The 27277-nt window shown below is 43.2% G+C and overlaps 18 non-coding genes across 18 annotated transcripts; all 18 read left to right on the forward strand.

Annotated features, from left to right (window-relative positions):
* Positions 1 to 487: 487 nt before the first annotated feature.
* LOC148331110 (5S ribosomal RNA) lies at positions 488 to 606 on the forward strand. Its single transcript, XR_015845404.1, has one exon. It is a non-coding gene; the product is annotated as a 5S ribosomal RNA (ribosomal RNA).
* A 992-nt stretch (positions 607 to 1598) lies between these two features.
* Positions 1599 to 1717, forward strand: LOC148331111 (5S ribosomal RNA). The gene has a single exon (XR_015845385.1). It is a non-coding gene; the product is annotated as a 5S ribosomal RNA (ribosomal RNA).
* A 1000-nt stretch (positions 1718 to 2717) lies between these two features.
* Positions 2718 to 2836, forward strand: LOC148331112 (5S ribosomal RNA). The gene has a single exon (XR_015845334.1). It is a non-coding gene; the product is annotated as a 5S ribosomal RNA (ribosomal RNA).
* A 992-nt stretch (positions 2837 to 3828) lies between these two features.
* Positions 3829 to 3947, forward strand: LOC148331113 (5S ribosomal RNA). Its single transcript, XR_015845335.1, has one exon. It is a non-coding gene; the product is annotated as a 5S ribosomal RNA (ribosomal RNA).
* A 992-nt stretch (positions 3948 to 4939) lies between these two features.
* On the forward strand, positions 4940 to 5058 carry LOC148331114 (5S ribosomal RNA). Its single transcript, XR_015845336.1, has one exon. It is a non-coding gene; the product is annotated as a 5S ribosomal RNA (ribosomal RNA).
* A 991-nt stretch (positions 5059 to 6049) lies between these two features.
* On the forward strand, positions 6050 to 6168 carry LOC148331115 (5S ribosomal RNA). The gene has a single exon (XR_015845337.1). It is a non-coding gene; the product is annotated as a 5S ribosomal RNA (ribosomal RNA).
* A 992-nt stretch (positions 6169 to 7160) lies between these two features.
* On the forward strand, positions 7161 to 7279 carry LOC148331116 (5S ribosomal RNA). The gene has a single exon (XR_015845338.1). It is a non-coding gene; the product is annotated as a 5S ribosomal RNA (ribosomal RNA).
* Positions 7280 to 15053: 7774 nt separating this feature from the next.
* LOC148331117 (5S ribosomal RNA) lies at positions 15054 to 15172 on the forward strand. Its single transcript, XR_015845339.1, has one exon. It is a non-coding gene; the product is annotated as a 5S ribosomal RNA (ribosomal RNA).
* A 992-nt stretch (positions 15173 to 16164) lies between these two features.
* On the forward strand, positions 16165 to 16283 carry LOC148331118 (5S ribosomal RNA). The gene has a single exon (XR_015845377.1). It is a non-coding gene; the product is annotated as a 5S ribosomal RNA (ribosomal RNA).
* A 992-nt stretch (positions 16284 to 17275) lies between these two features.
* On the forward strand, positions 17276 to 17394 carry LOC148331119 (5S ribosomal RNA). The gene has a single exon (XR_015845340.1). It is a non-coding gene; the product is annotated as a 5S ribosomal RNA (ribosomal RNA).
* A 992-nt stretch (positions 17395 to 18386) lies between these two features.
* Positions 18387 to 18505, forward strand: LOC148331120 (5S ribosomal RNA). The gene has a single exon (XR_015845342.1). It is a non-coding gene; the product is annotated as a 5S ribosomal RNA (ribosomal RNA).
* A 992-nt stretch (positions 18506 to 19497) lies between these two features.
* On the forward strand, positions 19498 to 19616 carry LOC148331121 (5S ribosomal RNA). Its single transcript, XR_015845343.1, has one exon. It is a non-coding gene; the product is annotated as a 5S ribosomal RNA (ribosomal RNA).
* A 992-nt stretch (positions 19617 to 20608) lies between these two features.
* Positions 20609 to 20727, forward strand: LOC148331122 (5S ribosomal RNA). Its single transcript, XR_015845344.1, has one exon. It is a non-coding gene; the product is annotated as a 5S ribosomal RNA (ribosomal RNA).
* Positions 20728 to 21719: 992 nt separating this feature from the next.
* Positions 21720 to 21838, forward strand: LOC148331123 (5S ribosomal RNA). The gene has a single exon (XR_015845418.1). It is a non-coding gene; the product is annotated as a 5S ribosomal RNA (ribosomal RNA).
* A 1000-nt stretch (positions 21839 to 22838) lies between these two features.
* On the forward strand, positions 22839 to 22957 carry LOC148331124 (5S ribosomal RNA). The gene has a single exon (XR_015845401.1). It is a non-coding gene; the product is annotated as a 5S ribosomal RNA (ribosomal RNA).
* A 992-nt stretch (positions 22958 to 23949) lies between these two features.
* LOC148331125 (5S ribosomal RNA) lies at positions 23950 to 24068 on the forward strand. Its single transcript, XR_015845345.1, has one exon. It is a non-coding gene; the product is annotated as a 5S ribosomal RNA (ribosomal RNA).
* Positions 24069 to 25060: 992 nt separating this feature from the next.
* Positions 25061 to 25179, forward strand: LOC148331126 (5S ribosomal RNA). Its single transcript, XR_015845346.1, has one exon. It is a non-coding gene; the product is annotated as a 5S ribosomal RNA (ribosomal RNA).
* A 992-nt stretch (positions 25180 to 26171) lies between these two features.
* Positions 26172 to 26290, forward strand: LOC148331127 (5S ribosomal RNA). Its single transcript, XR_015845378.1, has one exon. It is a non-coding gene; the product is annotated as a 5S ribosomal RNA (ribosomal RNA).
* The last annotated feature ends 987 nt before the right edge of the window (positions 26291 to 27277 follow it).

Genomic DNA, 27277 nt, shown 5'->3' on the forward strand with positions numbered 1-27277 from the left:
TTAAATAATGTCAAATAAATGGTACATGACCATGGGTGGATAGCAGTGAACGCCCCCCCAAGTTATTGGTGTATATATTGGTGGTACGGGGCTGGTATAATATTAGTGCCCCCATGTGGTCCGAATGTGTAGCTACGGAGCCACACACAAGTCTCCTGACACGCATTTGCAAATCAGCACACGCATTTGCGAGTCGTCCGCGGCAGGACTGTAGCAAACGTCACCTGTAAGAAAAGGTCCCGTTTTTACAGGTCGCCCATCTACGGATTTTTGTCCGCATTTAACCATGTGTATGTGCCAACAAATCATTGTACACATTTGCTGATATTTGTCATATATCTGTGACTTCAATCATGCATTGTAGATTGTTGTGACACATTTGTGACTGTGGTTATAGTTTCAGATTCTTGTTACGTGTTTTTGGATTGAAGTATTTGCCACAATAAAGACAACATGTATAAAATGCAAAATTTTGAAAGGGATTTTCGCTGACGGCCATACTACCCTGAGAACGCCCGATCTCGTCCGATCTCGGAAGCTAAGCAGGGTCGGGCCTGGTTAGTACTTGGATGGGAGACCGCCTGGGAATACCAGGTGCTGTAAGCTTTTGCACCGCAAAAATAAAAAAAACCTTTGACAAATGTAAGCAAGTATGCGAGCTGCTTTTTTATAAATTCCCACATATTCGCCTGACAGGCTGAGAGCACAAAATGCCAACATTCAGCGTCCCCTGCCTTTGGGTGTTGCTACAGTCTCGCCGTGGACGACTCGCAAATGCGTGTGGCAATTTGCAAATGCGTGTCTGGAGACTTGAGTGTGGCTCCGGAGCTCCACATTAAGACCAAAAGGGGACTCTCGTAGTCTACAGGTGTAGCAGACAGATGACCCGATGCAGTCCGGTTGGGTTGGTGCAGTGAGTGTTTACTAAATAAAAAGTTAATGAATCAATTTTAAAAAATGGTGTTTACTGAATGCAATAAAGGGAAGTATAGTTAATGTGGCAATTAGCAGGTGTGGAGAAGCTTCATTCATTTTTTTTAGCTTCACTGGTTATATCATTGGTTCTTATTTTATTAGTTCCACTTTATTCTTCCATTTATTCCAATTTAATTTAAATAATGTCAAATAAATGGTACATGACCATGGGTGGATAGCAGTGAACGCCCCCCCAAGTTATTGGTGTATATATTGGTGGTACGGGGCTGGTATAATATTAGTGCCCCCATGTGGTCCGAATGTGTAGCTACGGAGCCACACACAAGTCTCCTGACACGCATTTGCAAATCAGCACACGCATTTGCGAGTCGTCCGCGGCAGGACTGTAGCAAACGTCACCTGTAAGAAAAGGTCCCGTTTTTACAGGTCGCCCATCTACGGATTTTTGTCCGCATTTAACCATGTGTATGTGCCAACAAATCATTGTACACATTTGCTGATATTTGTTATATATCTGTGACTTCAATCATGCATTGTAGATTGTTGTGACACATTTGTGACTGTGGTTATAGTTTCAGATTCTTGTTACGTGTTTTTGGATTGAAGTATTTGCCACAATAAAGACAACATGTATAAAATGCAAAATTTTGAAAGGAATTCTCGCTTACGGCCATACTACCCTGAGAACGCCCGATCTCGTCCGATCTCGGAAGCTAAGCAGGGTCGGGCCTGGTTAGTACTTGGATGGGAGACCGCCTGGGAATACCAGGTGCCGTAAGCTTTTGCACCGCAAAAAATAAATAAATAAAAAAAACTTTGACAAATCTAAGCAAGTATGCGAGCTGCTTTTTTATAAATTTCCACATATTCGCCTGACAGGCTGAGAGCACAAATTGCCAACATTCAGCGTCCCCTGCCTTTGGGTGTTGCTACAGTCTCGCCGTGGACGACTCGCAAATGCGTGTGGCAATTTGCAAATGCGTATCTGGAGACTTGACTGTGGCTCCGGAGCCACACATTAAGACCAAAAGGGTACCCTCGGAGTCTACAGGTGTAGCAGACATATGACCCGATGCAGTCCGGTTGGGTTGGTGCAGTGAGTGTTTACTAAATAAAAAGTTAATGAATCAATTTTAAAAAATGGCGTTTACTGAATGCAATAAAGGGAAGTATAGTTAATGTGGCAATTAGCAGGTGTGGAGAAGCTTCATTCATTTTTTTTAGCTTCACTGGTTATATCATTGGTTCTTATTTTATTAGTTCCACTTTATTCTTCCATTTATTCCAATTTAATTTAAATAATGTCAAATAAATGGTACATGACCATGGGTGGATAGCAGTGAACGCCCCCCCAAGTTATTGGTGTATATATTGGTGGTACGGGGCTGGTATAATATTAGTGCCCCCATGTGGTCCGAATGTGTAGCTACGGAGCCACACACAAGTCTCCTGACACGCATTTGCAAATCAGCACACGCATTTGCGAGTCGTCCGCGGCAGGACTGTAGCAAACGTCACCTCTAAGAAAAGGTCCCGTTTTTACAGGTCGCCCATCTACGGATTTTTGTCCGCATTTAACCATGTGTATGTGCCAACAAATCATTGTACACATTTGCTGATATTTGTCATATATCTGTGACTTCAATCATGCATTGTAGATTGTTGTGACACATTTGTGACTGTGGTTATAGTTTCAGATTCTTGTTACGTATTTTTGGATTGAAGTATTTGCCACAATAAAGACAACATGTATAAAATGCAAAATTTTGAAAGGAATTCTCGCTTACGGCCATACTACCCTGAGAACGCCCGATCTCGTCCGATCTCGGAAGCTAAGCAGGGTCGGGCCTGGTTAGTACTTGGATGGGAGACCGCCTGGGAATACCAGGTGCTGTAAGCTTTTGCACCGCAAAAATAAAAAAAACTTTTGACAAATGTAAGCAAGTATGCGAGCTGCTTTTTTATAAATTTCCACATATTCGCCTGACAGGCTGAGAGCACAAATTGCCAACATTCAGCGTCCCCTGCCTTTGGGTGTTGCTACAGTCTCGCCGTGGACGACTCGCAAATGCGTGTGGCAATTTGCAAATGCGTGTCTGGAGACTTGACTGTGGCTCCGGAGCCACACATTAAGACCAAAAGGGTACCCTCGGAGTCTACAGGTGTAGCAGACATATGACCCGATGCAGTCCGGTTGGGTTGGTGCAGTGAGTGTTTACTAAATAAAAAGTTAATGAATCAATTTTAAAAAATGGCGTTTACTGAATGCAATAAAGGGAAGTATAGTTAATGTGGCAATTAGCAGGTGTGGAGAAGCTTCATTCATTTTTTTTAGCTTCACTGGTTATATCATTGGTTCTTTTTTTATTAGTTCCACTTTATTCTTCCATTTATTCCAATTTAATTTAAATAATGTCAAATAAATGGTACATGACCATGGGTGGATAGCAGTGAACGCCCCCCCAAGTTATTGGTGTATATATTGGTGGTACGGGGCTGGTATAATATTAGTGCCCCCATGTGGTCCGAATGTGTAGCTACGGAGCCACACACAAGTCTCCTGACACGCATTTGCAAATCAGCACACGCATTTGCGAGTCGTCCGCGGCAGGACTGTAGCAAACGTCACCTGTAAGAAAAGGTCCCGTTTTTACAGGTCGCCCATCTACGGATTTTTGTCCGCATTTAACCATGTGTATGTGCCAACAAATCATTGTACACATTTGCTGATATTTGTCATATATCTGTGACTTCAATCATGCATTGTAGATTGTTGTGACACATTTGTGACTGTGGTTATAGTTTCAGATTCTTGTTACGTGTTTTTGGATTGAAGTATTTGCCACAATAAAGACAACATGTATAAAATGCTAAATTTTGAAAGGAATTCTCGCTTACGGCCATACTACCCTGAGAACGCCCGATCTCGTCCGATCTCGGAAGCTAAGCAGGGTCGGGCCTGGTTAGTACTTGGATGGGAGACCGCCTGGGAATACCAGGTGCTGTAAGCTTTTGCACCGCAAAAATAAAAAAAACTTTTGACAAATGTAAGCAAGTATGCGAGCTGCTTTTTTATAAATTTCCACATATTCGCCTGACAGGCTGAGAGCACAAAATGCCAACATTCAGCGTCCCCTGCCTTTGGGTGTTGCTACAGTCTCGCCGTGGACGACTCGCAAATGCGCGTGGCAATTTGCAAATGCGTGTCTGGAGACTTGAATGTGGCTCCGGAGCTCCACATTAAGACCAAAAGGGGACTCTCGTAGTCTACAGGTGTAGCAGACAGATGACCCGATGCAGTCCGGTTGGGTTGGTGCAGTGAGTGTTTACTAAATAAAAAGTTAATGAATCAATTTAAAAAAATGGTGTTTACTGAATGCAATAAAGGGAAGTATAGTTAATGTGGCAATTAGCAGGTGTGGAGAAGCTTCATTCATTTTTTTTAGCTTCACTGGTTATATCATTGGTTCTTATTTTATTAGTTCCACTTTATTCTTCCATTTATTCCAATTTAATTTAAATAATGTCAAATAAATGGTACATGACCATGGGTGGATAGCAGTGAACGCCCCCCCAAGTTATTGGTGTATATATTGGTGGTACGGGGCTGGTATAATATTAGTGCCCCCATGTGGTCCGAATGTGTAGCTACGGAGCCACACACAAGTCTCCTGACACGCATTTGCAAATCAGCACACGCATTTGCGAGTCGTCCGCGGCAGGACTGTAGCAAACGTCACCTGTAAGAAAAGGTCCCGTTTTTACAGGTCGCCCATCTACGGATTTTTGTCCGCATTTAACCATGTGTATGTGCCAACAAATCATTGTACACATTTGCTGATATTTGTCATATATCTGTGACTTCAATCATGCATTGTAGATTGTTGTGACACATTTGTGACTGTGGTTATAGTTTCAGATTCTTGTTACGTATTTTTGGATTGAAGTATTTGCCACAATAAAGACAACATGTATAAAATGCAAAATTTTGAAAGGAATTCTCGCTTACGGCCATACTACCCTGAGAACGCCCGATCTCGTCCGATCTCGGAAGCTAAGCAGGGTCGGGCCTGGTTAGTACTTGGATGGGAGACCGCCTGGGAATACCAGGTGCTGTAAGCTTTTGCACCGCAAAAATAAAAAAAACTTTTGACAAATGTAAGCAAGTATGCGAGCTGCTTTTTTATAAATTTCCACATATTCGCCTGACAGGCTGAGAGCACAAATTGCCAACATTCAGCGTCCCCTGCCTTTGGGTGTTGCTACAGTCTCGCCGTGGACGACTCGCAAATGCGTGTGGCAATTTGCAAATGCGTGTCTGGAGACTTGACTGTGGCTCCGGAGCCACACATTAAGACCAAAAGGGTACCCTCGGAGTCTACAGGTGTAGCAGACATATGACCCGATGCAGTCCGGTTGGGTTGGTGCAATGAGTGTTTACTAAATAAAAAGTTAATGAATCAATTTTAAAAAATGGCGTTTACTGAATGCAATAAAGGGAAGTATAGTTAATGTGGCAATTAGCAGGTGTGGAGAAGCTTCATTCATTTTTTTAGCTTCACTGGTTATATCATTGGTTCTTATTTTATTAGTTCCACTTTATTCTTCCATTTATTCCAATTTAATTTAAATAATGTCAAATAAATGGTACATGACCATGGGTGGATAGCAGTGAACGCCCCCCCAAGTTATTGGTGTATATATTGGTGGTACGGGGCTGGTATAATATTAGTGCCCCCATGTGGTCCGAATGTGTAGCTACGGAGCCACACACAAGTCTCCTGACACGCATTTGCAAATCAGCACACGCAATTGCGAGTCGTCCGCGGCAGGACTGTAGCAAACGTCACCTGTAAGAAAAGGTCCCGTTTTTACAGGTCGCCCATCTACGGATTTTTGTCCGCATTTAACCATGTGTATGTGCCAACAAATCATTGTACACATTTGCTGATATTTGTCATATATCTGTGACTTCAATCATGCATTGTAGATTGTTGTGACACATTTGTGACTGTGGTTATAGTTTCAGATTCTTGTTACGTATTTTTGGATTGAAGTATTTGCCACAATAAAGACAACATGTATAAAATGCAAAATTTTGAAAGGAATTCTCGCTTACGGCCATACTACCCTGAGAACGCCCGATCTCGTCCGATCTCGGAAGCTAAGCAGGGTCGGGCCTGGTTAGTACTTGGATGGGAGACCGCCTGGGAATACCAGGTGCTGTAAGCTTTTGCACCGCAAAAATAAAAAAAACTTTTGACAAATGTAAGCAAGTATGCGAGCTGCTTTTTTATAAATTTCCACATATTCGCCTGACAGGCTGAGAGCACAAAATGCCAACATTCAGCGTCCCCTGCCTTTGGGTGTTGCTACAGTCTCGCCGTGGACGACTCGCAAATGCGCGTGGCAATTTGCAAATGCGTGTCTGGAGACTTGAGTGTGGCTCCGGAGCTCCACATTAAGACCAAAAGGGGACTCTCGTAGTCTACAGGTGTAGCAGACAGATGACCCGATGCAGTCCGGTTGGGTTGGTGCAGTGAGTGTTTACTAAATAAAAAGTTAATGAATCAATTTAAAAAAATGGTGTTTACTGAATGCAATAAAGGGAAGTATAGTTAATGTGGCAATTAGCAGGTGTGGAGAAGCTTCATTCATTTTTTTTAGCTTCACTGGTTATATCATTGGTTCTTATTTTATTAGTTCCACTTTATTCTTCCATTTATTCCAATTTAATTTAAATAATGTCAAATAAATGGTACATGACCATGGGTGGATAGCAGTGAACGCCCCCCCAAGTTATTGGTGTATATATTGGTGGTACGGGGCTGGTATAATATTAGTGCCCCCATGTGGTCCGAATGTGTAGCTACGGAGCCACACACAAGTCTCCTGACACGCATTTGCAAATCAGCACACGCATTTGCGAGTCGTCCGCGGCAGGACTGTAGCAAACGTCACCTGTAAGAAAAGGTCCCGTTTTTACAGGTCGCCCATCTACGGATTTTTGTCCGCATTTAACCATGTGTATGTGCCAACAAATCATTGTACACATTTGCTGATATTTGTCATATATCTGTGACTTCAATCATGCATTGTAGATTGTTGTGACACATTTGTGACTGTGGTTATAGTTTCAGATTCTTGTTACGTATTTTTGGATTGAAGTATTTGCCACAATAAAGACAACATGTATAAAACGCTAAATTTTGAAAGGAATTATCGCTTACGGCCATACTACCCTGAGAACGCCCGATCTCGTCCGATCTCGGAAGCTAAGCAGGGTCGGGCCTGGTTAGTACTTGGATGGGAGACCGCCTGGGAATACCAGGTGCTGTAAGCTTTTGCACCGCAAAAATAAAAAAAACTTTTGACAAATGTAAGCAAGTATGCGAGCTGCTTTTTTATAAATTCCCACATATTCGCCTGACAGGCTGCGAGCACAAAATGCCAACATTCAGCGTCCCCTGCCTTTGGGTGTTGCTACAGTCTCGCCGTGGACGACTCGCAAATGCGTGTGGCAATTTGCAAATGCGTGTCTGGAGACTTGAGTGTGGCTCCGGAGCTCCACATTAAGACCAAAAGGGGACTCTCGTAGTCTACAGGTGTAGCAGACAGATGACCCGATGCAGTCCGGTTGGGTTGGTGCAGTGAGTGTTTACTAAATAAAAAGTTAATGAATCAATTTAAAAAAATGGTGTTTACTGAATGCAATAAAGGGAAGTATAGTTAATGTGGCAATTAGCAGGTGTGGAGAAGCTTCATTCATTTTTTTTAGCTTCACTGGTTATATCATTGGTTCTTTTTTTATTAGTTCCACTTTATTCTTCCATTTATTCCAATTTAATTTAAATAATGTCAAATAAATGGTACATGACCATGGGTGGATAGCAGTGAACGCCCCCCCAAGTTATTGGTGTATATATTGGTGGTACGGGGCTGGTATAATATTAGTGCCCCCATGTGGTCCGAATGTGTAGCTACGGAGCCACACACAAGTCTCCTGACACGCATTTGCAAATCAGCACACGCATTTGCGAGTCGTCCGCGGCAGGACTGTAGCAAACGTCACCTGTAAGAAAAGGTCCCGTTTTTACAAGTCGCCCATCTACGGATTTTTGTCCGCATTTAACCATGTGTATGTGCCAACAAATCATTGTACACATTTGCTGATATTTGTCATATATCTGTGACTTCAATCATGCATTGTAGATTGTTGTGACACATTTGTGACTGTGATTATAGTTTCAGATTCTTGTTACGTGTTTTTGGATTGAAGTATTTGCCACAATAAAGACAACATGTATAAAATGCAAAATTTTGAAAGGAATTCTCGCTTACGGCCATACTACCCTGAGAACGCCCAGGTGTGGTTGGTTGAGTGATTGCAGGTGTGCCTGATTGTCACTCTGCGTGAGTGTGCAGAGGTGACAGTCAGAGCTCTATGCTCCTGGCTTATGTCTTTTTTTGTGGCAAATCTTGGTTAATCTTTTCTGAATTTTTGGGAGTTTTTGTTTAGTTTTTTTTTCTCCTCCCAGCCTCCGTGCTGTGGAGGGGGGTTTCTTTTGTTTCTTCTCCCCATCCCCCCCCTTCTTTCTCCCGGATCCAGGTTCAATGGACTCATTAGGACAAACCATGGAGCAGTCATTGAATCGAGTGCCTGATGGCATGCTGGCGGCGACCAAGAGACAAGGTTTGAACAGCGATGGAATGGTGAGCAATGTTGTGACTGAGAGCATAATTTTTGATAAAGACCTCACGGTATTTCTGGACATAGACAATGGTGATGAGATCACTCCTTTATGGTTAATTAGGGGAATTAAGGAAGTGTGTGGGCAGATTAAGGCCTGTCGGAGGATTTCCTCTGACAAATTTGAAATAACAGTTAGCTCTATTCAAGCGAAGAAGAAGCTACTTGATGGCTTCCGGATGGGCGCGGCGCGGATACATGGTCGGGAGATAACAACCGACGAAATGGTCGTATCCTTTCTACACCTGCCGGCATATATTGAAGACTCCGAAATATATGATAAACTTCAGTCCTGGGGCGTATCGGCGACCTCCAATGTACGGAGGAAAATGTGGCCGGGCACCGATGTAGCTGACGGGACCCGCTTTGTTAAAGTAAGATTTACTGACACTGTAAAATCTTTACCATATTCTGCTCGCTTCATCACTGCCTCAGGGCCTGAATATTTCAGGGTGATCCATGATCGACAGGTCAAAGTGTGTCGAGGTTGCCTGTCCCCGGAACATGTGTACAGGGATTGTCCGGAATTCTTGTGCCGGAAATGTGGCAAGCAGGGGCATTATGCCAGAGAATGTAATGAGACTCACCTTCGTCGTTGTGGTGTGTGCAGACAATACCCTGTCCTTTGTGTTTGTGGCGAGGATATTTCTGTGGCCGCACCGATAGAAATGGAAGACAGTCCCACTATCGCAAAGCCGGTTGTCCGCCTGCCAGAAACAAACCTTTCAAAAGCTCACCTGTTTGAGAATAGTGAGATGAGCTCTGATACAGTGCTGTGTGGGACAAGGGTGCCTGTAGTGGAGGGAGTTATAGGTCAAAATCCTAGCTCTACTCACGAACGAGGCGGGGGGGGTGCGCATCGCCCTACCCCTGATCCCATGTCGACCGGGGCCGAACCTTTGAAGGGGGTGAGTGTTGGGCAGATTCCACTCTCTGCCCCTGAGAGGGGGGGGACAACTATGGAAAGTTGTATCCCTAGGCCGGGGAAGAAACAACATCCAGAAAGGATCAGCAGTATCAATTTTTCCCTGCCGACCTCCCTAAATGCCTCGTGCACCGGCGATACGGGAGAGAGCGAGATATCTGCGGTGGGGAGGAATGTTGGTCAGCCTGAAGGCTCATCATTGCCCCAAATGATGCCGCAATGCCACATGGCAGAAGCCCCCTTACCGGTCGACAAGTGTCATGACAGTTGTAAATTGTCTGATGACAAAATGGAACACAGCACAGCGGAACCCAAAAAGAGGCAATCTGAAGGCTTGAGAAAAGGAAGATCGAAGAAGTCTAAGTGATAAGCCTCTTCCCCTCCTATCTTTATAATGACTGTTCTCCTTGTGTCAGCTAATGCCTGCGGGCTGCGGAGCAACCTCAAAATTGACAACATTTTACATAACACAAAGTGGGATGTTCTTTGTCTGCAAGAGACCTGGTGGAGCCAAGAGCATGTTGACAAGATTCGTCGCATGGTACGTGGCTCTGTACATGTAGCCCTCGGCTCCCCCAGGTCTTGTGGCGTAGCAATCCTGTCTAGGACCTGTGCACTGGGCCACCCCAACCTGGTGCATGCTGATCCGGGGGGCAGATTTATAGTGGTAGACTTTAATGGCTCATTGCCTCTCCGACTCATCAACCTCCATGCACCAAACCTGGAGCTAAAAAGACGAGACTTTTTCTTACATGTGTTTTCTTTTGTCAACAATAGAACAATTATGACTGGCGACTTCAATGTCGCCCTGAGTAAATTGGACATTAGTGTCAACAACACCTACAAAAATGATGTCAGCAGAAATTGTCTACTGAACTTGATCAACAACAACAATATGTTAGAAATCTGGAGAACCCTAAACCTCAGGGGGAGGGCTTTCTCGCGCAAACAAATAGTACTGGGCACGCTTAAACAATCGCGCATTGACTTGTGCTTAGCGTCTGCTTCCCTTGCGCAGAGACTGGACAATCCCAAGTACACATGGTCTGGACAGAGTGATCACGCGCTACTGTCGTTTGATCTATGTCTATACAAAAGCAGGCGGACCGGTGGTCTCTGGGTCTTCAATAATTCGCTTCTAGAAGATGAGAGCTTTATTTCAAAAGTAAACTATTTTCTTGATGGGATAAAGGAGGAGTCTAAGTATGTAGACAGGATCACAGACTGGTGGGAAAGTGTCAAACTACGTTTAAAAAAATTGTCAATTAATCATTGTAGAGCTAAGTCTTGGGTGGAAAAATTAGAGGAGAACACTGTGAGAGACCAATTGCTGAAAATAACTCTATCTGCGGCGATAACACGTGGGCCTGTGGACCCGTTATTTTTCTCGCTGCAACATAAACTCGAGCTGCTTGAAGCAAACAAGTGTAGAGGGGCAGCCCTGAGGGCCAAAGCTCAAAATGCTGTAGAGGGCGAGCGATCAACAGCGTACTTTTTGGGACTGGAAAAAAATAAACAAGGAAAAGCATATATATCTAAATTGTGGTCTCACAAATCTCACGCGATGGTCACGGACATTGATGACATTTTAGAAGAGGTCGAATTTTTCTATACTGATCTCTTCAAATTCCGACAACCGTTGACAGATCATGCCACCGAGGCCATAGCCGCCTTAAACCGTGTACTGAGTGTGGACGATAAAGACATGTGCGACAACTCAATGTCCGAATTCGAAATCACAAAGGCAATCCAAGATCTAAATAATAAAAAAAGCCCAGGTTGCGATGGTCTAACGGCTGAGTTCTTTAAGGCTTTTATGAAAAAGCTGTCACCTATCTTGCTCAATTTGTTTCATCACATGGAAAAAAAAGATCTGGTCCCTTCATCATTTTGCGAAGGTACCGTTACGTTAATACACAAGAAAGGTGCGTCTGAACAATTGAGCAACTATAGACCGATTAGTCTTTTGAACACTGACTATAAAATCTTAGCCAAAGTTTTAGCAGCTCGTCTCAAAAAAGTAATAGGTACCATCATCTCCGAAACGCAGTCATATAGCATTCCGACAAGGGATATTTCAGACACTATTTTAAGTATAAAGTATTTAACTAAACACATGGCTGCCTCGTGCGGAATTCATGTCAGCCTCGATTTCGAAAAAGCCTTTGATAGGGTGGAGCACTCTTTTTTATGGAAGGTGCTTGACAAATTTGGATTTGGGTCTTCCTTTACCAATTGGATAAAACGTCTGTATGCAAACGCAGCCAGTAAAATCAAAGTGAACGGACTACTGACAGGACCTGTTAAATTGGGAAGGTCAGTGAGACAGGGGTGCCCCCTGTCCTCACTACTCTTTAGCCTTGTTGTAGAACCACTTGCGGCCCTCCTTAAACAAAATAACAGCATAAAAGGCATTTGGACACCAAGTGGACGTGAAGTTAAGATTCTACAGTATGCGGACGATACAAACCTGTTTGTCAGAGACGTGGAGAGTCTAAGTGTAGCTCTCAACGAGCTCAACATTTTCTGCCAAGCCTCGGGTGCAAAAGTCAATTTTGATAAGTCCACCATGGCCGTTTTTGGTACCACCAGCGCTGTGCCAAAGACCTGGGGTTTTAAAGAGGCCACACTCAGCCAAAAAATCCTTGGTGTTTGGATTGGGGAGAACACTTCTCGTTGTGATGAACAGCAATGGGAAACAGTTTTACCACAAGTAAAATCCACTTTAGATATGTGGAAATTCAGGAATTTAACTCTGAAAGGGAAAATATTGGTCATCAATAACCTGTGTATTTCAAAATTAATTCACTCACTGACTGTCACTCACATGTCCGCGAATGTTTTAAATAGATTAAATTTAACTTTTAATTATTTCATGTGGAAGAGGGAAAGAGGTTTCATTGGGCACTATACCTTGATCGGTGATGTCCAAGCAGGTGGCTTAAATTTGACAGACATTGGCACAAAAAAGGCTGCACTACGCTTGAAGCTGCTCAGAAAGTTTTTAAATCCTGCCTTCTCAGCTCCCTGGAAGGATTTTCTTCTGCCAATTTTAGAGGGTCTAGGCCGCAACGGCGTCTTCAATCTCTGCCAGATGTTGCCTCGCACGATGTTCCCCCCTCTGGACCCCTTCGAAAAAGAAATCTTAGAAGCGTGGTGGGCATTGCGGCCATGGGTTAGGACAGAGCCAATGTCACTCCATCAACTGCAGAACATTCCACTTAGGTTCAACCCCGATCTCCTGGGCGGTGAGCCAGGGAGTGGGGAAAGGATGTTAAGTGGGGTTTTAGAAAGTGCACACATCAGAACAATGGGTGATTTATTAGACCAGAAAGGGAATTTTAACATTGAACGCATTCGCACCTTGTTTCGCTTCCACAAAGTTCCCTTTCGAAGGGCCACTGTGTTGCGCTCAGTGGGAAAAATCAGAGACTCCGTGCATTGCCACTGGGGGCACCTTCTGGGGCGGATGTCACAGAGTGAAGACACCACCACTGAGTCAGAGTTAAATTATGTGCTGACCTTTGGGGCTCGACCGACTAGACTGGCAGAGTGCACAACAAAACTACTCTATCATGTGTTGCTAACCAAAATACTGAAAAAGCCAACAGCAGAAAACGCGTGGCGTCAGGCATACCCCACCCTGGCTCCCTCATCCATCTGGGCTGACATGTTTAACTGGTATACTCCACCCAAGGTAAGTAACACTGATTTTAAAATAAGACACAGGATAATCTTTCCATGTACAACGCTGCATGCTTTTCTACCAAGTGCCTATGACAGGACATGTCCAGTGTGCGGAGAGGAACCGGAGGATTTTCACCATCTCATTCTCCAATGCCGAGTCGTGCGACATTTCAGATCCAGACTGGAAGATCTCATTGCCAGGAGGCTGGGGGTGAAACTCCCCTCGCCGGTAGTCGGTGGTGGCGGTGACCAGAATTCCTGGCTTCTCCTGTTCGGTATCATCCCTTCACCATGGAAAGGCCTAAATGTCAAAGCCCTCAAGCTGCTCTTGGCCATAGCACGTCATTCCATCGTCATCACAAGAAACATCCACCTGCATGAAAAAAGGAAAGGCGATCACTGGTCCATCTTCAAATCGTTGGTCATCTCCCATCTCACCCATCTTCAGGAACATCGACCCCAACGTTTTCAAGACGACTTGGCAGTAAACAACGGACTAGTAACTTTCTCTGCTGACAACAGTCTGGACTTTCATTTTTAAAATGCATCCTTGGTTACGACTGTCTATCGTTGGACATCCCTACTGATGTTTGTTCACGAATGTTTGGATCTTGAGTCAAACCTCTATTTGTACAGATGTTTTTATTACAATAATAAAAAAAAAAAAAAAAAAAGAACGCCCGATCTCGTCCGATCTCGGAAGCTAAGCAGGGTCGGGCCTGGTTAGTACTTGGATGGGAGACCGCCTGGGAATACCAGGTGCTGTAAGCTTTTGCACCGCAAAAATAAAAAAAACTTTTGACAAATGTATGCGAGCTGCTTTTTTATAAATTCCCACATATTCGCCTGACAGGCTGAGAGCACAAAATGCCAACATTCAGCGTCCCCTGCCTTTGGGTGTTGCTACAGTCTCGCCGTGGACGACTCGCAAATGCGTGTGGCAATTTGCAAATGCGTGTCTGGAGACTTGAGTGTGGCTCCGGAGCTCCACATTAAGACCAAAAGGGGACTCTCGTAGTCTACAGGTGTAGCAGACAGATGACCCGATGCAGTCCGGTTGGGTTGGTGCAGTGAGTGTTTACTAAATAAAAAGTTAATGAATCAATTTAAAAAAATGGTGTTTACTGAATGCAATAAAGGGAAGTATAGTTAATGTGGCAATTAGCAGGTGTGGAGAAGCTTCATTCATTTTTTTTAGCTTCACTGGTTATATCATTGGTTCTTATTTTATTAGTTCCACTTTATTCTTCCATTTATTCCAATTTAATTTAAATAATGTCAAATAAATGGTACATGACCATGGGTGGATAGCAGTGAACGCCCCCCCAAGTTATTGGTGTATATATTGGTGGTACGGGGCTGGTATAATATTAGTGCCCCCATGTGGTCCGAATGTGTAGCTACGGAGCCACACACAAGTCTCCTGACACGCATTTGCAAATCAGCACATGCATTTGCGAGTCGTCCGCGGCAGGACTGTAGAAAAAGTCACCTGTAAGAAAAGGTCCCGTTTTTACAGGTCGCCCATCTACGGATTTTTGTCCGCATTTAACCATGTGTATGTGCCAACAAATCATTGTACACATTTGCTGATATTTGTCATATATCTGTGACTTCAATCATGCATTGTAGATTGTTGTGACACATTTGTGACTGTGGTTATAGTTTCAGATTCTTGTTACGTGTTTTTGGATTGAAGTATTTGCCACAATAAAGACAACATGTATAAAATGCAAAATTTTGAAAGGAATTCTCGCTTACGGCCATACTACCCTGAGAACGCCCGATCTCGTCCGATCTCGGAAGCTAAGCAGGGTCGGGCCTGGTTAGTACTTGGATGGGAGACCGCCTGGGAATACCAGGTGCTGTAAGCTTTTGCACCGCAAAAATAAAAAAAACTTTTGACAAATGTAAGCAAGTATGCGAGCTGCTTTTTTATAAATTCCCACATATTCGCCTGACAGGCTGAGAGCACAAAATGCCAACATTCAGCGTCCCCTGCCTTTGGGTGTTGCTACAGTCTCGCCGTGGACGACTCGCAAATGCGTGTGGCAATTTGCAAATGCGTGTCTGGAGACTTGAGTGTGGCTCCGGAGCCACACATTAAGACCAAAAGGGTACCCTCGGAGTCTACAGGTGTAGCAGACATATGACCCGATGCAGTCCGGTTGGGTTGGTGCAGTGAGTGTTTACTAAATAAAAAGTTAATGAATCAATTTTAAAAAATGGCGTTTACTGAATGCAATAAAGGGAAGTATAGTTAATGTGGCAATTAGCAGGTGTGGAGAAGCTTCATTCATTTTTTTTAGCTTCACTGGTTATATCATTGGTTCTTATTTTATTAGTTCCACTTTATTCTTCCATTTATTCCAATTTAATTTAAATAATGTCAAATAAATGGTACATGACCATGGGTGGATAGCAGTGAACGCCCCCCCAAGTTATTGGTGTATATATTGGTGGTACGGGGCTGGTATAATATTAGTGCCCCCATGTGGTCCGAATGTGTAGCTACGGAGCCACACACAAGTCTCCTGACACGCATTTGCAAATCAGCACACGCATTTGCGAGTCGTCCGCGGCAGGACTGTAGCAAACGTCACCTGTAAGAAAAGGTCCCGTTTTTACAGGTCGCCCATCTACGGATTTTTGTCCGCATTTAACCATGTGTATGTGCCAACAAATCATTGTACACATTTGCTGATATTTGTCATATATCTGTGACTTCAATCATGCATTGTAGATTGTTGTGACACATTTGTGACTGTGGTTATAGTTTCAGATTCTTGTTACGTATTTTTGGATTGAAGTATTTGCCACAATAAAGACAACATGTATAAAATGCAAAATTTTGAAAGGAATTCTCGCTTACGGCCATACTACCCTGAGAACGCCCGATCTCGTCCGATCTCGGTAGCTAAGCAGGGTCGGGCCTGGTTAGTACTTGGATGGGAGACCGCCTGGGAATACCAGGTGCTGTAAGCTTTTGCACCGCAAAAATAAAAAAAACTTTTGACAAATGTAAGCAAGTATGCGAGCTGCTTTTTTATAAATTTCCACATATTCGCCTGACAGGCTGAGAGCACAAAATGCCAACATTCAGCGTCCCCTGCCTTTGGGTGTTGCTACAGTCTCGCCGTGGACGACTAGCAAATGCGCGTGGCAATTTGCAAATGCGTGTCTGGAGACTTGAGTGTGGCTCCGGAGCTCCACATTAAGACCAAAAGGGGACTCTCGTAGTCTACAGGTGTAGCAGACAGATGACCCGATGCAGTCCGGTTGGGTTGGTGCAGTGAGTGTTTACTAAATAAAAAGTTAATGAATCAATTTAAAAAAATGGTGTTTACTGAATGCAATAAAGGGAAGTATAGTTAATGTGGCAATTAGCAGGTGTGGAGAAGCTTCATTCATTTTTTTTAGCTTCACTGGTTATATCATTGGTTCTTATTTTATTAGTTCCACTTTATTCTTCCATTTATTCCAATTTAATTTAAATAATGTCAAATAAATGGTACATGACCATGGGTGGATAGCAGTGAACGCCCCCCCAAGTTATTGGTGTATATATTGGTGGTACGGGGCTGGTATAATATTAGTGCCCCCATGTGGTCCGAATGTGTAGCTACGGAGCCACACACAAGTCTCCTGACACGCATTTGCAAATCAGCACACGCATTTGCGAGTCGTCCGCGGCAGGACTGTAGCAAACGTCACCTGTAAGAAAAGGTCCCGTTTTTACAAGTCGCCCATCTACGGATTTTTGTCCGCATTTAACCATGTGTATGTGCCAACAAATCATTGTACACATTTGCTGATATTTGTCATATATCTGTGACTTCAATCATGCATTGTAGATTGTTGTGACACATTTGTGACTGTGATTATAGTTTCAGATTCTTGTTACGTGTTTTTGGATTGAAGTATTTGCCACAATAAAGACAACATGTATAAAATGCAAAATTTTGAAAGGAATTCTCGCTTACGGCCATACTACCCTGAGAACGCCCGATCTCGTCCGATCTCGGAAGCTAAGCAGGGTCGGGCCTGGTTAGTACTTGGATGGGAGACCGCCTGGGAATACCAGGTGCTGTAAGCTTTTGCACCGCAAAAATAAAAAAAACTTTTGACAAATGTAAGCAAGTATGCGAGCTGCTTTTTTATAAATTTCCACATATTCGCCTGACAGGCTGAGAGCACAAAATGCCAACATTCAGCGTCCCCTGCCTTTGGGTGTTGCTACAGTCTCGCCGTGGACGACTCGCAAATGCGTGTGGCAATTTGCAAATGCGTGTCTGGAGACTTGAGTGTGGCTCCGGAGCTCCACATTAAGACCAAAAGGGGACTCTCGTAGTCTACAGGTGTAGCAGACAGATGACCCGATGCAGTCCGGTTGGGTTGGTGCAGTGAGTGTTTACTAAAAAAAAAGTTAATGAATCAATTTAAATAAATGGTGTTTACTGAATGCAATAAAGGGAAGTATAGTTAATGTGGCAATTAGCAGGTGTGGAGAAGCTTCATTCATTTTTTTTAGCTTCACTGGTTATATCATTGGTTCTTATTTTATTAGTTCCACTTTATTCTTCCATTTATTCCAATTTAATTTAAATAATGTCAAATAAATGGTACATGACCATGGGTGGATAGCAGTGAACGCCCCCCCAAGTTATTGGTGTATATATTGGTGGTACGGGGCTGGTATAATATTAGTGCCCCCATGTGGTCCGAATGTGTAGCTACGGAGCCACACACAAGTCTCCTGACACGCATATGCAAATCAGCACACGCATTTGCGAGTCGTCCGCGGCAGGACTGTAGCAAACGTCACCTGTAAGAAAAGGTCCCGTTTTTACAAGTCGCCCATCTACGGATTTTTGTCCGCATTTAACCGTGTGTATGTGCCAACAAATCATTGTACACATTTGCTGATATTTGTCATATATCTGTGACTTCAATCATGCATTGTAGATTGTTGTGACACATTTGTGACTGTGGTTATAGTTTCAGATTCTTGTTACGTGTTTTTGGATTGAAGTATTTGCCACAATAAAGACAACATGTATAAAATGCAAAATTTTGAAAGGAATTCTCGCTTACGGCCATACTACCCTGAGAACGCCCGATCTCGTCCGATCTCGGAAGCTAAGCAGGGTCGGGCCTGGTTAGTACTTGGATGGGAGACCGCCTGGGAATACCAGGTGCTGTAAGCTTTTGCACCGCAAAAATAAAAAAAACTTTTGACAAATGTAAGCAAGTATGCGAGCTGCTTTTTTATAAATTTCCACATATTCGCCTGACAGGCTGAGAGCACAAAATGCCAACATTCAGCGTCCCCTGCCTTTGGGTGTTGCTACAGTCTCGCCGTGGACGACTCGCAAATGCGTGTGGCAATTTGCAAATGCGTGTCTGGAGACTTGAGTGTGGCTCCGGAGCTCCACATTAAGACCAAAAGGGGACTCTCGTAGTCTACAGGTGTAGCAGACAGATGACCCGATGCAGTCCGGTTGGGTTGGTGCAGTGAGTGTTTACTAAATAAAAAGTTAATGAATCAATTTAAAAAAATGGTGTTTACTGAATGCAATAAAGGGAAGTATAGTTAATGTGGCAATTAGCAGGTGTGGAGAAGCTTCATTCATTTTTTTTAGCTTCACTGGTTATATCATTGGTTCTTATTTTATTAGTTCCACTTTATTCTTCCATTTATTCCAATTTAATTTAAATAATGTCAAATAAATGGTACATGACCATGGGTGGATAGCAGTGAACGCCCCCCCAAGTTATTGGTGTATATATTGGTGGTACGGGGCTGGTATAATATTAGTGCCCCCATGTGGTCCGAATGTGTAGCTACGGAGCCACACACAAGTCTCCTGACACGCATTTGCAAATCAGCACACGCATTTGCGAGTCGTCCGCGGCAGGACTGTAGCAAACGTCACCTGTAAGAAAAGGTCCCGTTTTTACAGGTCGCCCATCTACGGATTTTTGTCCGCATTTAACCATGTGTATGTGCCAACAAATCATTGTACACATTTGCTGATATTTGTCATATATCTGTGACTTCAATCATGCATTGTAGATTGTTGTGACACATTTGTGACTGTGGTTATAGTTTCAGATTCTTGTTACGTGTTTTTGGATTGAAGTATTTGCCACAATAAAGACAACATGTATAAAATGCAAAATTTTGAAAGGAATTCTCGCTTACGGCCATACTACCCTGAGAACGCCCGATCTCGTCCGATCTCGGAAGCTAAGCAGGGTCGGGCCTGGTTAGTACTTGGATGGGAGACCGCCTGGGAATACCAGGTGCTGTAAGCTTTTGCACCGCAAAAATAAAAAAAACTTTTGACAAATGTAAGCAAGTATGCGAGCTGCTTTTTTATAAATTTCCACATATTCGCCTGACAGGCTGAGAGCACAAAATGCCAACATTCAGCGTCCCCTGCCTTTGGGTGTTGCTACAGTCTCGCCGTGGACGACTCGCAAATGCGTGTGGCAATTTGCAAATGCGTGTCTGGAGACTTGAGTGTGGCTCCGGAGCTCCACATTAAGACCAAAAGGGGACTCTCGTAGTCTACAGGTGTAGCAGACAGATGACCCGATGCAGTCCGGTTGGGTTGGTGCAGTGAGTGTTTACTAAAAAAAAAGTTAATGAATCAATTTAAATAAATGGTGTTTACTGAATGCAATAAAGGGAAGTATAGTTAATGTGGCAATTAGCAGGTGTGGAGAAGCTTCATTCATTTTTTTTAGCTTCACTGGTTATATCATTGGTTCTTATTTTATTAGTTCCACTTTATTCTTCCATTTATTCCAATTTAATTTAAATAATGTCAAATAAATGGTACATGACCATGGGTGGATAGCAGTGAACGCCCCCCCAAGTTATTGGTGTATATATTGGTGGTACGGGGCTGGTATAATATTAGTGCCCCCATGTGGTCCGAATGTGTAGCTACGGAGCCACACACAAGTCTCCTGACACGCATATGCAAATCAGCACACGCATTTGCGAGTCGTCCGCGGCAGGACTGTAGCAAACGTCACCTGTAAGAAAAGGTCCCGTTTTTACAAGTCGCCCATCTACGGATTTTTGTCCGCATTTAACCGTGTGTATGTGCCAACAAATCATTGTACACATTTGCTGATATTTGTCATATATCTGTGACTTCAATCATGCATTGTAGATTGTTGTGACACATTTGTGACTGTGGTTATAGTTTCAGATTCTTGTTACGTGTTTTTGGATTGAAGTATTTGCCACAATAAAGACAACATGTATAAAATGCAAAATTTTGAAAGGAATTCTCGCTTACGGCCATACTACCCTGAGAACGCCCGATCTCGTCCGATCTCGGAAGCTAAGCAGGGTCGGGCCTGGTTAGTACTTGGATGGGAGACCGCCTGGGAATACCAGGTGCTGTAAGCTTTTGCACCGCAAAAATAAAAAAAACTTTTGACAAATGTAAGCAAGTATGCGAGCTGCTTTTTTATAAATTTCCACATATTCGCCTGACAGGCTGAGAGCACAAAATGCCAACATTCAGCGTCCCCTGCCTTTGGGTGTTGCTACAGTCTCGCCGTGGACGACTCGCAAATGCGTGTGGCAATTTGCAAATGCGTGTCTGGAGACTTGAGTGTGGCTCCGGAGCTCCACATTAAGACCAAAAGGGGACTCTCGTAGTCTACAGGTGTAGCAGACAGATGACCCGATGCAGTCCGGTTGGGTTGGTGCAGTGAGTGTTTACTAAATAAAAAGTTAATGAATCAATTTAAAAAAATGGTGTTTACTGAATGCAATAAAGGGAAGTATAGTTAATGTGGCAATTAGCAGGTGTGGAGAAGCTTCATTCATTTTTTTTAGCTTCACTGGTTATATCATTGGTTCTTATTTTATTAGTTCCACTTTATTCTTCCATTTATTCCAATTTAATTTAAATAATGTCAAATAAATGGTACATGACCATGGGTGGATAGCAGTGAACGCCCCCCCAAGTTATTGGTGTATATATTGGTGGTACGGGGCTGGTATAATATTAGTGCCCCCATGTGGTCCGAATGTGTAGCTACGGAGCCACACACAAGTCTCCTGACACGCATTTGCAAATCAGCACACGCATTTGCGAGTCGTCCGCGGCAGGACTGTAGCAAACGTCACCTGTAAGAAAAGGTCCCGTTTTTACAGGTCGCCCATCTACGGATTTTTGTCCGCATTTAACCATGTGTATGTGCCAACAAATCATTGTACACATTTGCTGATATTTGTCATATATCTGTGACTTCAATCATGCATTGTAGATTGTTGTGACACATTTGTGACTGTGGTTATAGTTTCAGATTCTTGTTACGTGTTTTTGGATTGAAGTATTTGCCACAATAAAGACAACATGTATAAAATGCAAAATTTTGAAAGGAATTCTCGCTTACGGCCATACTACCCTGAGAACGCCCGATCTCGTCCGATCTCGGAAGCTAAGCATGGTCGGGCCTGGTTAGTACTTGGATGGGAGACCGCCTGGGAATACCAGGTGCTGTAAGCTTTTGCACCGCAAAAAATAAATAAATAAAAAAAACTTTGACAAATCTAAGCAAGTATGCGAGCTGCTTTTTTATAAATTTCCACATATTCGCCTGACAGGCTGAGAGCACAAATTGCCAACATTCAGCGTCCCCTGCCTTTGGGTGTTGCTACAGTCTCGCCGTGGACGACTCGCAAATGCGTGTGGCAATTTGCAAATGCGTGTCTGGAGACTTGACTGTGGCTCCGGAGCCACACATTAAGACCAAAAGGGTACCCTCGGAGTCTACAGGTGTAGCAGACATATGACCCGATGCAGTCCGGTTGGGTTGGTGCAGTGAGTGTTTACTAAATAAAAAGTTAATGAATCAATTTAAAAAAATGGTGTTTACTGAATGCAATAAAGGGAAGTATAGTTAATGTGGCAATTAGCAGGTGTGGAGAAGCTTCATTCATTTTTTTTAGCTTCACTGGTTATATCATTGGTTCTTATTTTATTAGTTCCACTTTATTCTTCCATTTATTCCAATTTAATTTAAATAATGTCAAATAAATGGTACATGACCATGGGTGGATAGCAGTGAACGCCCCCCCAAGTTATTGGTGTATATATTGGTGGTACGGGGCTGGTATAATATTAGTGCCCCCATGTGGTCCGAATGTGTAGCTACGGAGCCACACACAAGTCTCCTGACACGCATTTGCAAATCAGCACACGCATTTGCGAGTCGTCCGCGGCAGGACTGTAGCAAACGTCACCTGTAAGAAAAGGTCCCGTTTTTACAGGTCGCCCATCTACGGATTTTTGTCCGCATTTAACCAAGTGTATGTGCCAACAAATCATTGTACACATTTGCTGATATTTGTCATATATCTGTGACTTCAATCATGCATTGTAGATTGTTGTGACACATTTGTGACTGTGATTATAGTTTCTGATTCTTGTTACGTGTTTTTGGATTGAAGTATTTGCCACAATAAAGACAACATGTATAAAATGCAAAATTTTGAAAGGAATTCTCGCTTACGGCCATACTACCCTGAGAACGCCCGATCTCGTCCGATCTCGGAAGCTAAGCAGGGTCGGGCCTGGTTAGTACTTGGATGGGAGACCGCCTGGGAATACCAGGTGCTGTAAGGTTTTGCACCGCAAAAATAAAAAAAACTTTTGACAAATGTAAGCAAGTATGCGAGCTGCTTTTTTATAAATTCCCACATATTCGCCTGACAGGCTGAGAGCACAAAATGCCAACATTCAGCGTCCCCTGCCTTTGGGTGTTGCTACAGTCTCGCCGTGGACGACTCGCAAATGCGTGTGGCAATTTGCAAATGCGTGTCTGGAGACTTGAGTGTGGCTCCGGAGCTCCACATTAAGACCAAAAGGGGACTCTCGTAGTCTACAGGTGTAGCAGACAGATGACCCGATGCAGTCCGGTTGGGTTGGTGCAGTGAGTGTTTACTAAATAAAAAGTTAATGAATCAATTTTAAAAAATGGCGTTTACTGAATGCAATAAAGGGAAGTATAGTTAATGTGGCAATTAGCAGGTGTGGAGAAGCTTCATTCATTTTTTTTAGCTTCACTGGTTATATCATTGTTTCTTATTTTATTAGTTCCACTTTATTCTTCCATTTATTCCAATTTAATTTAAATAATGTCAAATAAATGGTACATGACCATGGGTGGATAGCAGTGAACGCCCCCCCAAGTTATTGGTGTATATATTGGTGGTACGGGGCTGGTATAATATTAGTGCCCCCATGTGGTCCGAATGTGTAGCTACGGAGCCACACACAAGTCTCCTGACACGCATTTGCAAATCAGCACACGCATTTGCGAGTCGTCCGCGGCAGGACTGTAGCAAACGTCACCTGTAAGAAAAGGTCCCGTTTTTACAGGTCGCCCATCTACGGATTTTTGTCCGCATTTAACCATGTGTATGTGCCAACAAATCATTGTACACATTTGCTGATATTTGTCATATATCTGTGACTTCAATCATGCATTGTAGATTGTTGTGACACATTTGTGACTGTGGTTATAGTTTCAGATTCTTGTTACGTATTTTTGGATTGAAGTATTTGCCACAATAAAGACAACATGTATAAAATGCAAAATTTTGAAAGGAATTCTCGCTTACGGCCATACTACCCTGAGAACGCCCGATCTCGTCCGATCTCGGAAGCTAAGCAGGGTCGGGCCTGGTTAGTACTTGGATGGGAGACCGCCTGGGAATACCAGGTGCTGTAAGCTTTTGCACCGCAAAAATAAAAAAAACTTTTGACAAATGTAAGCAAGTATGCGAGCTGCTTTTTTATAAATTTCCACATATTCGCCTGACAGGCTGAGAGCACAAAATGCCAACATTCAGCGTCCCCTGCCTTTGGGTGTTGCTACAGTCTCGCCGTGGACGACTCGCAAATGCGTGTGGCAATTTGCAAATGCGTGTCTGGAGACTTGAGTGTGGCTCCGGAGCTCCACATTAAGACCAAAAGGGGACTCTCGTAGTCTACAGGTGTAGCAGACAGATGACCCGATGCAGTCCGGTTGGGTTGGTGCAGTGAGTGTTTACTAAATAAAAAGTTAATGAATCAATTTAAAAAAATGGTGTTTACTGAATGCAATAAAGGGAAGTATAGTTAATGTGGCAATTAGCAGGTGTGGAGAAGCTTCATTCATTTTTTTTAGCTTCACTGGTTATATCATTGGTTCTTATTTTATTAGTTCCACTTTATTCTTCCATTTATTCCAATTTAATTTAAATAATGTCAAATAAATGGTACATGACCATGGGTGGATAGCAGTGAACGCCCCCCCAAGTTATTGGTGTATATATTGGTGGTACGGGGCTGGTATAATATTAGTGCCCCCATGTGGTCCGAATGTGTAGCTACGGAGCCACACACAAGTCTCCTGACACGCATTTGCAAATCAGCACATGCATTTGCGAGTCGTCCGCGGCAGGACTGTAGAAAAAGTCACCTGTAAGAAAAGGTCCCGTTTTTACAGGTCGCCCATCTACGGATTTTTGTCCGCATTTAACCATGTGTATGTGCCAACAAATCATTGTACACATTTGCTGATATTTGTCATATATCTGTGACTTCAATCATGCATTGTAGATTGTTGTGACACATTTGTGACTGTGGTTATAGTTTCAGATTCTTGTTACGTGTTTTTGGATTGAAGTATTTGCCACAATAAAGACAACATGTATAAAATGCAAAATTTTGAAAGGAATTCTCGCTTACGGCCATACTACCCTGAGAACGCCCGATCTCGTCCGATCTCGGAAGCTAAGCAGGGTCGGGCCTGGTTAGTACTTGGATGGGAGACCGCCTGGGAATACCAGGTGCTGTAAGCTTTTGCACCGCAAAAATAAAAAAAACTTTTGACAAATGTAAGCAAGTATGCGAGCTGCTTTTTTATAAATTCCCACATATTCGCCTGACAGGCTGAGAGCACAAAATGCCAACATTCAGCGTCCCCTGCCTTTGGGTGTTGCTACAGTCTCGCCGTGGACGACTCGCAAATGCGTGTGGCAATTTGCAAATGCGTGTCTGGAGACTTGAGTGTGGCTCCGGAGCCACACATTAAGACCAAAAGGGTACCCTCGGAGTCTACAGGTGTAGCAGACATATGACCCGATGCAGTCCGGTTGGGTTGGTGCAGTGAGTGTTTACTAAATAAAAAGTTAATGAATCAATTTTAAAAAATGGCGTTTACTGAATGCAATAAAGGGAAGTATAGTTAATGTGGCAATTAGCAGGTGTGGAGAAGCTTCATTCATTTTTTTTAGCTTCACTGGTTATATCATTGGTTCTTATTTTATTAGTTCCACTTTATTCTTCCATTTATTCCAATTTAATTTAAATAATGTCAAATAAATGGTACATGACCATGGGTGGATAGCAGTGAACGCCCCCCCAAGTTATTGGTGTATATATTGGTGGTACGGGGCTGGTATAATATTAGTGCCCCCATGTGGTCCGAATGTGTAGCTACGGAGCCACACACAAGTCTCCTGACACGCATTTGCAAATCAGCACACGCATTTGCGAGTCGTCCGCGGCAGGACTGTAGCAAACGTCACCTGTAAGAAAAGGTCCCGTTTTTACAGGTCGCCCATCTACGGATTTTTGTCCGCATTTAACCATGTGTATGTGCCAACAAATCATTGTACACATTTGCTGATATTTGTCATATATCTGTGACTTCAATCATGCATTGTAGATTGTTGTGACACATTTGTGACTGTGGTTATAGTTTCAGATTCTTGTTACGTATTTTTGGATTGAAGTATTTGCCACAATAAAGACAACATGTATAAAATGCAAAATTTTGAAAGGAATTCTCGCTTACGGCCATACTACCCTGAGAACGCCCGATCTCGTCCGATCTCGGTAGCTAAGCAGGGTCGGGCCTGGTTAGTACTTGGATGGGAGACCGCCTGGGAATACCAGGTGCTGTAAGCTTTTGCACCGCAAAAATAAAAAAAACTTTTGACAAATGTAAGCAAGTATGCGAGCTGCTTTTTTATAAATTTCCACATATTCGCCTGACAGGCTGAGAGCACAAAATGCCAACATTCAGCGTCCCCTGCCTTTGGGTGTTGCTACAGTCTCGCCGTGGACGACTAGCAAATGCGCGTGGCAATTTGCAAATGCGTGTCTGGAGACTTGAGTGTGGCTCCGGAGCTCCACATTAAGACCAAAAGGGGACTCTCGTAGTCTACAGGTGTAGCAGACAGATGACCCGATGCAGTCCGGTTGGGTTGGTGCAGTGAGTGTTTACTAAATAAAAAGTTAATGAATCAATTTAAAAAAATGGTGTTTACTGAATGCAATAAAGGGAAGTATAGTTAATGTGGCAATTAGCAGGTGTGGAGAAGCTTCATTCATTTTTTTTAGCTTCACTGGTTATATCATTGGTTCTTATTTTATTAGTTCCACTTTATTCTTCCATTTATTCCAATTTAATTTAAATAATGTCAAATAAATGGTACATGACCATGGGTGGATAGCAGTGAACGCCCCCCCAAGTTATTGGTGTATATATTGGTGGTACGGGGCTGGTATAATATTAGTGCCCCCATGTGGTCCGAATGTGTAGCTACGGAGCCACACACAAGTCTCCTGACACGCATTTGCAAATCAGCACACGCATTTGCGAGTCGTCCGCGGCAGGACTGTAGCAAACGTCACCTGTAAGAAAAGGTCCCGTTTTTACAGGTCGCCCATCTACGGATTTTTGTCCGCATTTAACCATGTGTATGTGCCAACAAATCACTGTACACATTTGCTGATATTTGTCATATATCTGTGACTTCAATCATGCATTGTAGATTGTTGTGACACATTTGTGACTGTGGTTATAGTTTCAGATTCTTGTTACGTATTTTTGCATTGAAGTATTTGCCACAATAAAGACAACATGTATAAAATGCAAAATTTTGAAAGGAA

Source organism: Idiotropiscis lumnitzeri, chromosome 9 (genome assembly GCF_059441095.1).
Source record: "Idiotropiscis lumnitzeri isolate Australia: NSW breed Sydney's pygmy pipehorse chromosome 9, RoL_Ilum_1.0, whole genome shotgun sequence".
In the NCBI taxonomy this organism is placed as follows: domain Eukaryota; kingdom Metazoa; phylum Chordata; class Actinopteri; order Syngnathiformes; family Syngnathidae; genus Idiotropiscis; species Idiotropiscis lumnitzeri.